The sequence below is a fragment of the Cyprinus carpio genome, unplaced genomic scaffold, assembly GCF_018340385.1.
Source record: "Cyprinus carpio isolate SPL01 unplaced genomic scaffold, ASM1834038v1 S000000597, whole genome shotgun sequence".
In the NCBI taxonomy this organism is placed as follows: domain Eukaryota; kingdom Metazoa; phylum Chordata; class Actinopteri; order Cypriniformes; family Cyprinidae; genus Cyprinus; species Cyprinus carpio.
In genome coordinates, this window is record NW_024873331.1 from 5,531 (window position 1) to 13,250 (window position 7,720).

The 7,720-nt window shown below is 43.9% G+C and overlaps 1 long non-coding RNA gene across 1 annotated transcript; it reads left to right on the forward strand.

The window, feature by feature from the left end:
* Positions 1-987: 987 nt before the first annotated feature.
* Positions 988-4,313, forward strand: LOC122143025. Its single transcript, XR_006158924.1, has 3 exons — positions 988-1,042; positions 1,287-1,410; positions 4,190-4,313. It is a non-coding gene; the product is annotated as an uncharacterized LOC122143025 (long non-coding RNA).
* The last annotated feature ends 3,407 nt before the right edge of the window (positions 4,314-7,720 follow it).

A 7,720-nucleotide genomic window follows, 5' to 3' on the forward strand; every position in this document is an offset into this window, starting at 1 on the left:
CATGTATACGCAAGAGGAACATCTGTTCCAAAGAGACAGTGAGAGAAAGCTTCGAAAATTATAAATTAAAGGTATTATGTTAAATATATGCAACATATGTACATTTGGACATTGCTTCTTTTGCTATATACAGACTCATGCGTTGTTCTTATTGTTAATAGAAAAAGATGGCTCTAAACATTTTTACTGTAAGCACAAGAGCATTTTTTTGACAAAACATTATGCCTGGAACACAGTGACACAGGTAAAGTATCACCTCTGGGGAAAATAACCTTTCACTTTTTTTAATCAACTATTTTAAAAAGTTTACAAATCTAAACAAATTAATTTGAACAATCGGTAGAAATCCCAAAGTTGCAGGATGTCCTGAAGAATCTTAACAACAGCATCAACAAAGACCTGGCCAGAGATTATGTCAATGAAGCAAAGGGAATTTTGTCCTTGATCAAAAGTGTGCAGTCGGAGACAGGCAATGTGGTACAAGTTATTTATGTGTTTAAAAAGCTGACAATGGTTACGATATATCCATTTTATATCTAATGACATCTATTGATATATATGAATCTGTTGTTTGAGTGTTCTTTAGGTTCAGACAGGGGTCCACAAATAATTGGAGCAGAACCTATGTAAGGCACTGGAGAAGTTAGGTTGGCAGTTTGACATGCTTTGTTTGTGTTCTGGAAAAGGTGTCTCTCAGATGGAGTGGAAGAGTCAGAGAGATTATGTCTTACCAGTGCATGTTCCATTATATCACCTGTAAGTGTGGTGATGCTGTATTGAAATGTATTGCAAAAATGTGATTTTCAGTTTGTTTGTTTGTTTGTTTAAATTATTATTATATATTAACTGCAGTGATATTTTATGCATGGTTATTTAGAATTTACCTCACGGCAAAGGAGGATTCCATAAAATCCTCAAGGCTTTGTGTAAAAATGATGGCTACCATTGGTCAAATGCATGGGGTATAGACTTGGATCTAAACATGGTTTTTGGCCCAACACATGCACAAAAACATAGAGGAGGAGTTTGATTCAATTTTTCCGTAAGTTCTGTTTTATTGCCTGATTTTGTTAAAATATGTAATGAAAGTAATATACAGGTCAACAATTTATTCATTAGGACATGAGTGTCAGTAGGTGAAAGATGTATTAAAAACACAAACTTGAAACTTATTTTACTTGGTTTTGCTAAATAGTTGTATGAGTAAAACTATAAATATTTAAGTAAAAAAAGTGAAAAGTTCTATATGCATTGCAATTTTTTTATTTTGTTTTCTGTTGCTTTAGAGTCCATTATAAAACAGGGAAATCAGTGCAAGAACAGATTGAAAAATTCAGTATCATCCAAAGTGACTGTGAGCACCCCAGAGCTTCAATGTTTTATCACATTGACAACTTCATCAAAAGAGAGGTGAGCCCCACAACTATTTTTAAATATAAAATGCTGCACAGTTTAAAATTATCTGTTTACAAAGTGACATTAAAGGCACAATATGTAAGATTTTTTATTAAAATATCCAAAAAACCTGTAACAATCAGTCGACTGAAGGCAAGTGTAGATGAACCCAAGTGCAGTTTATTAACAGGTGCAATCCAAAACATCCGAACAATAAACAAAGACTTGACAAAGCATAACAGACTTGACGTGGCATGAACAGACTAGACTCACCGACAGCAGGTTACAACATTACGTTAATACACGACAAACCACACTGGCAAAAACATGACTACTTATACAAACAATGAGGGTCACATGACAAGAACAAACCAAAGGGAACAAGACACATGACTAAAGCAACCAATCGGAACATAACACAAGGAACAAGAGGAACCAATAGCAAGTCAATAAGAGGGCAAGAGAAGCATGACACAAACAGCATAAATCAAACTACAAAATAAAAGACATGAAAACAAGAACATAAAACAAAACCTCAAAACAGACATTACATACCCCCCCAAGGGCAGCTCTTGACGCCCAAACAAACTAACCCCAGAAAGTCCAGGAGGGTGGTGGAGTGGAGGCGGAACAGGGGGAGGGATGGAGGGCCAGGCCTGTGAAAAGGAACAGGACCTGGAGGGTGGAGCAATGGCGGGCCTGGAGCTACGAGCAGTGGTGGATCCGGATCATGAGGCAATGACCGACCATGGAGCAGAGGGGGACCTGGGCCGTGGAGCCGTGACAGAAAATGGAGCCATGGCGGTGCAGGCCTAGCAGGGAGCCATGGCGGTGTAGGCCTAGCAGGGGGAGATGGGGGTGTCCAGAGCAGTATACGGAGTGGCACTGGCAGAGCAGGAAGCCAAGGTGGAGCAGAGACGTGGGACAGACCACTTGTCTGTGGCAGAACGGGCAGAGAGTTTTTGAATGGCCTCCGTGGCCATGACAGGACAGACAGTGAGTTCATGAGCAGCCTCCGTGGCCGAGACAGGACAGGCAGTGAGTTCATCTTGGCCGGGGACTCAGGCGTGGCGGCCATCTTGTGACAGGACCCTGGATGATCAGCCGAGGCGTGACGAGGCTCTGGAAGTTCAGCCGAGGCGTGACGAGGCTCTGGAAGTTCAGCCATTTTCCGAAGGAGCTCTTGAATAGCGGCCATGTTGTGGAGAATCTCTTGAGACACTGACATGATGTGAGTAGGCTCTGGCGTAGCAGGGATGACGTGAACAGATGCTGGCTTGGCAGGCATGACATGAGCAAACCCTGGCATGTGAGCAGGTTCTGGAGTAGCAGGCATGACTTTAGCAGGCTTTGGCGTAGCAGACATGGCATGAATAGGCTGTGGCTTGGCAGGTGCTGCGGGACTGTGGATACCATCATCCACAGTTCCCACAGTGAATGGTGATCCACTTAGCAGTAAGGCATAGTCTATATATTCTGCAAGGGACCAGTGAACTTTTCCCCCAGGAAGCCGAGAGGAAATGGGTTCATTAAGACCCACCCGAAAGATGTCCTTAAGGGCCACATCATTAAAATCCACTTGGTTACAGAGTCCACAAAAGTCCTGAACATATTCCTCAATGGCCTGATTACCTTGACGAAGGCAGAGGAGACGAAAAACTGCTGGGTTCATTGTAGCGGTCGTGTATTCTGTAACAATCAGTCCACTGAAGGCGAGTGTAGATAAACCCAAGTGCAGTTTATTAACAGGTACAATCCAAACATCTAAACAATAAACAAAGACTTGACCAGACTTGATGAAGCATAACAGACTTGACTCACCAACAGCAGGTTACATTACGTTAATACACGACAAAGCACGCTGGCAAAAACATGACTACTTATACAAACAATGAGGGTCACATGACAAGAACAAACCAAAGGGAACAAGACACATGACTAAAGCAACCAATCGGAACATGACACAAGGAACAAGAGGAACCAATAGCAAGACAACAAGAGGGCAAGGGAAGCATGACACAAACAGCATAAATCAAACTACAAAATAAATGACATGAACACAAGAACATGAAACAAAACCCAAAACAAACATTACAAAACCACTAGAACAGTGTTTATATAATTTGCTGACTTGTGTTCTTAGATTATCCCAAATGTTTCGAAGAATGTTTAAATTCAGAGGAATAAGCAGTTTTTTAAAACTAGTGACACAGACCGTGTCCATACAGTCATTGTGTCGCCTGCCAATGACGTCATAACCCCTCGCTTTCCGGTTTTGTTTTGTAGAAAACATGGTAACACCAAAGAAACTTTAATATGTTATGTGTTTTAATAGACAGGTGACGACCGCACAGAGTAGCATTATAACAGAACTTTCAAATGTATCTAGTATGATAAAACAGCGCTGCTTTACCCCACATACTCACAACTGGAAGGAGCGGAAGCAGACAGCTGTGGCATGATAAAAGCTCAGCTGCTTTCAAGCCATGTGTCATGCTCGTTCAGCGTTGTTTCGCTTCGAAGGCTTTCAGACTCACCCTGCTTCATTCTACTACGTTAATAAATCATTAGCTCATCCATGAACATGACAACTACTACCATGATTCCACACGGTTGCATCAAACTATGCCTTTGTTTCTTTGTTTGTTTTGAATATGCGCCCTCCAGTGGCAAAAAATTACATATTGTGCCTTTAAGTTTTTGATAAGTGCAATACAGTGGCAACAATGCATGTCATAATTTCAATTTAAATGATGTTGTTACCTTGTGTGTATTACTTTAATTCTCTGAAAAGGAAATCAAACTCAAGATGGAGCTCAAAAGACAAGTTATTGAAAGAAAGAAGGAAATCTACTTATCTATCACAAACACGATTAAGGATGCAATGGTTCCCAGTTATGCAAGTGTGGCCCGGAATATGAATTGGTAACACCGGACACAGGATGAAAATTTAAATGGGGCCTTTTATTCCAGACTGCACTTGAAACAGCACAGCATTAAGTATGCAAATTTTTGGGAATTCGGACAGAGAATTAAAACTTAAATACAGCCACGGCGAACAATAAAGTTTGATCTTCACAATGAAATGAGTTTGCCTTTTTTTCACACATTCACAATGACCAGCTAACATAGACAACGGTAGTAGCCTTTTATGTGCTAACTCGATTTCCCTTTGAATGCTTTACACTCGCACCGAAAACACAAAGGGTCTATGGAGCACTTTGCTAACTTTAGCTTCCCCACCCTGACATGTTCGTCAGCAATCACTGTCGATATGCAAAGTTACACAGCCATCCGAGTCACAATACCACAGAGAACGAGTTTATAACTCACTATATGTGCATATTTCTCTATATTCTGTGATTTAATGGATTTTAATGTCATCGATCCTCCACTTCACGTGGAACATTCACCCCGCACTGATAACTCGGCGCTGTTCATCTGCAGCACTCGCGGCACTTCACGAGACTCATGCAGCCGTGTTTCTTAAAGGGCCAGTGTAACTTTATGGCAACAGGTGAGCAAGACATGAAAACCAATCTATGCGCCGTACACTCAAACCAGGGTGTAAAGAAAACAGTTTTATGTTTGACAACATCTTTTCGACCTGGTTACACTCTCCCCTGCTGAATGTCAACGTCCTCGGTGACTATCAACACTAATCATCTTGGCCCCCTTGAAGCTGCCCTGTGGTATAAAGGACCATTCCAGCTAGCACCTGGGAGAGCACATCAGGACTAAAAGACACTGCATTGCATGCAGATTTGGGTAATCGGTACGGGTTATTGTGTACTCCTGCAGTTGTCCTCTGCGTTTTACGCACAGTGGGACAATTTTCTTCTTGCCTACCACTTTCTTTTCTTATTTTTCTAGGAGTAGGCACAGGTCTCATCGCTGGATCCCCAACAGGTAAGTGGACACCTTCCGCTTCTAGCTCAACAGATGTTGATGTCACTTCCAGGGTATCATCAGTTATCTCCTGATTCTCGAATCTTGCACAGTCACCTCTCCTGGCAGGATGCTCCACCTGATGATTCAAACAGTCTACGGGCTCAGGAACTGGCCGTTCTGCACACTCAGGTATCGAGGCTGCTGTTGCTTGCTCCCAAGGACACAGCACTTCCTCCACTAGAACACACTCTGCCTCCAGTGATGGCATCTCTGGCTCTGAATCTGAGATAATTTCATCTTGAACAGGTGGTTTTCGACACCTTGGCATTGGCACCGGGAATGGATTAGCACAAAGCCTGAGGTTGGATCTGTGCACTCTCTTTGCTGGACCTCCTCCAACAGGCTCCACAGTGTATGTGGTCCCTTGAACCTCTAACACTCTGTACACAGTGGGAGACCAGGCATCCTGAATCTTGTTTCGTCCAGGTGGGCGGTGTCGCAGGTACACATGTTGCCCCACTTCTACAGCTGGGCAATAAACCTTCTCCTCATGCTGCCTAGCTCTTTCCACAGCTTTCCGTTCAGCATATTCCTTTGCTCGAACATGGGCATCTCGGAGACGTTCTTGATGCACTTTTAACCAGTCAGGCTTATCTTCTGTTACGGGCTCCTGGCCCAACAGAGCATCAACTGGCAGATGCGGCTGGACCCCGAACAACAGGTAGTACGGTGAGTATCCTGTGGATGAGTGTGGCGTTACGTTATATGCATAAACAAGCTCAGATAAATGTTCTGGCCATCTGCGCTTCTTTTCGGGCGGGAGAGACTTCAAGAGGTCATGAAGGGTTCTATTGAACCTTTCACATTGCGGATTGCCCTGGGGGTGATGCGGGGTTGTGCGGGTTTTCTTGACCCCATATAACTTGCAGAGCTCTGCAATCACAGCGCTTTCAAAGTTCCTGCCTTGATCAGAGTGTAGTCGTTGGGGAACTCCATACTTCAGGAACCATTCTCTGAGGAGGATCTTGGCGGTGGTCTCAGCCTTCTGATCACGAGTGGGAAATGCTTGACTGAACTTTGTGAACACATCAGTCACTACTAGAAATATTTTCTCGCCCATCTGTGGCTGGTTCAAGAGTTGTAAAGTCGACAGCTACAACCTCCAATGGCCGGGAGGCCAAGAATGAAGCCCAAGGTGCCTTAATCTTGGGCTGCGGCATCTTTGCTAACACACAGCGTTGACACTGTTTCACCCACTGTTCCACATCCTCATTCATTCCTCCCCAGAAACATCTCTGTCTTAACAAGCCTAAGGTTCTCTCGATTCCCTGATGACCCATCTGATCGTGGACATTTTTCAGGACTTGATCTGTCAGGCAGGTGGGTACCAGCAACTGATGACATTCACCAGTATGAACATCTTCGATTACACGGTATAGGAGACCATCTTTTTCTCTGATCTTTGGCCACTGTTTCAACAGGGAACACACAGATCTGGGCAAACCTAACCTTTCTGACTTGTTAGGTTTCTTTTGTCGACTCCAGAACTTTTTGAACAAACTAAGCGTTGGATCTAACTCCTGAAACCGACGAAGTTCTTCCTTTGAATACCCTGGCAAAGTGGGAGTATTCTCACACACAACATCATCTTCTCCAGCCCAAGGACGCCTGCAGCTGCCTGACTTTGCTGTGCTCCATACCGGCTGCTAACAGGTCTGGCCCCAGAGCGGTTCCTGTCCTGAGGGAGTTACAGATCGCCACACAGCCGTCATACTCTGTGTCTTCGCTTTCAGAGTCTGGTTCACTGGATCCTGGTATCCTGGAAAGGGCATCAGCAGCCGTGTTGCATCGTCCAGGCCGGTATTTGACATCAAAATCAAAAAACAGCAAGCTGGGCAGCCCAGCGCTGTTCAATGGCTCCTAATTTTTTTGCAGTCGTGAGGTGGCAGAGGGGGTTGTTGTCCGTTACAATGGTGAATTTGGACCCCAGCAGATAACTTCGGAACTTTTCAGTGACTGCCCACTTAAGCGCTAACAGTTCCAGCTTCATGCTGCTGTAATTTTGATCATTTTTCTCAGCCCCTCTCAACCTCCTACTGGCATATGCGATCACAGTCTTCTTACCCTTTTGATGCTGATACAAGACTGCTCCCAACCCCAGGTTGCTCGCATCAGTTTCAATCACAAAGGGAAGCGTGAAATCAGCATACCCCAGTGTTGGTGCACTGGTAAGTTTGTCTTTGAGACATTCAAAAGCAGTCTGACACTGAGAAGACCAAGAGCTCTTAAACACCTGAGCTGCCTTGATGGGACTTGTCTCTCTAAGGCACATATTCACTCGATCATGCAACGGCCCAGCTATCTGGGAGAACCCTTCGATGAATCTTCTGTAATAACTACAGAACCCCAAGAATGATCTAAGTTCCTTGAGAGT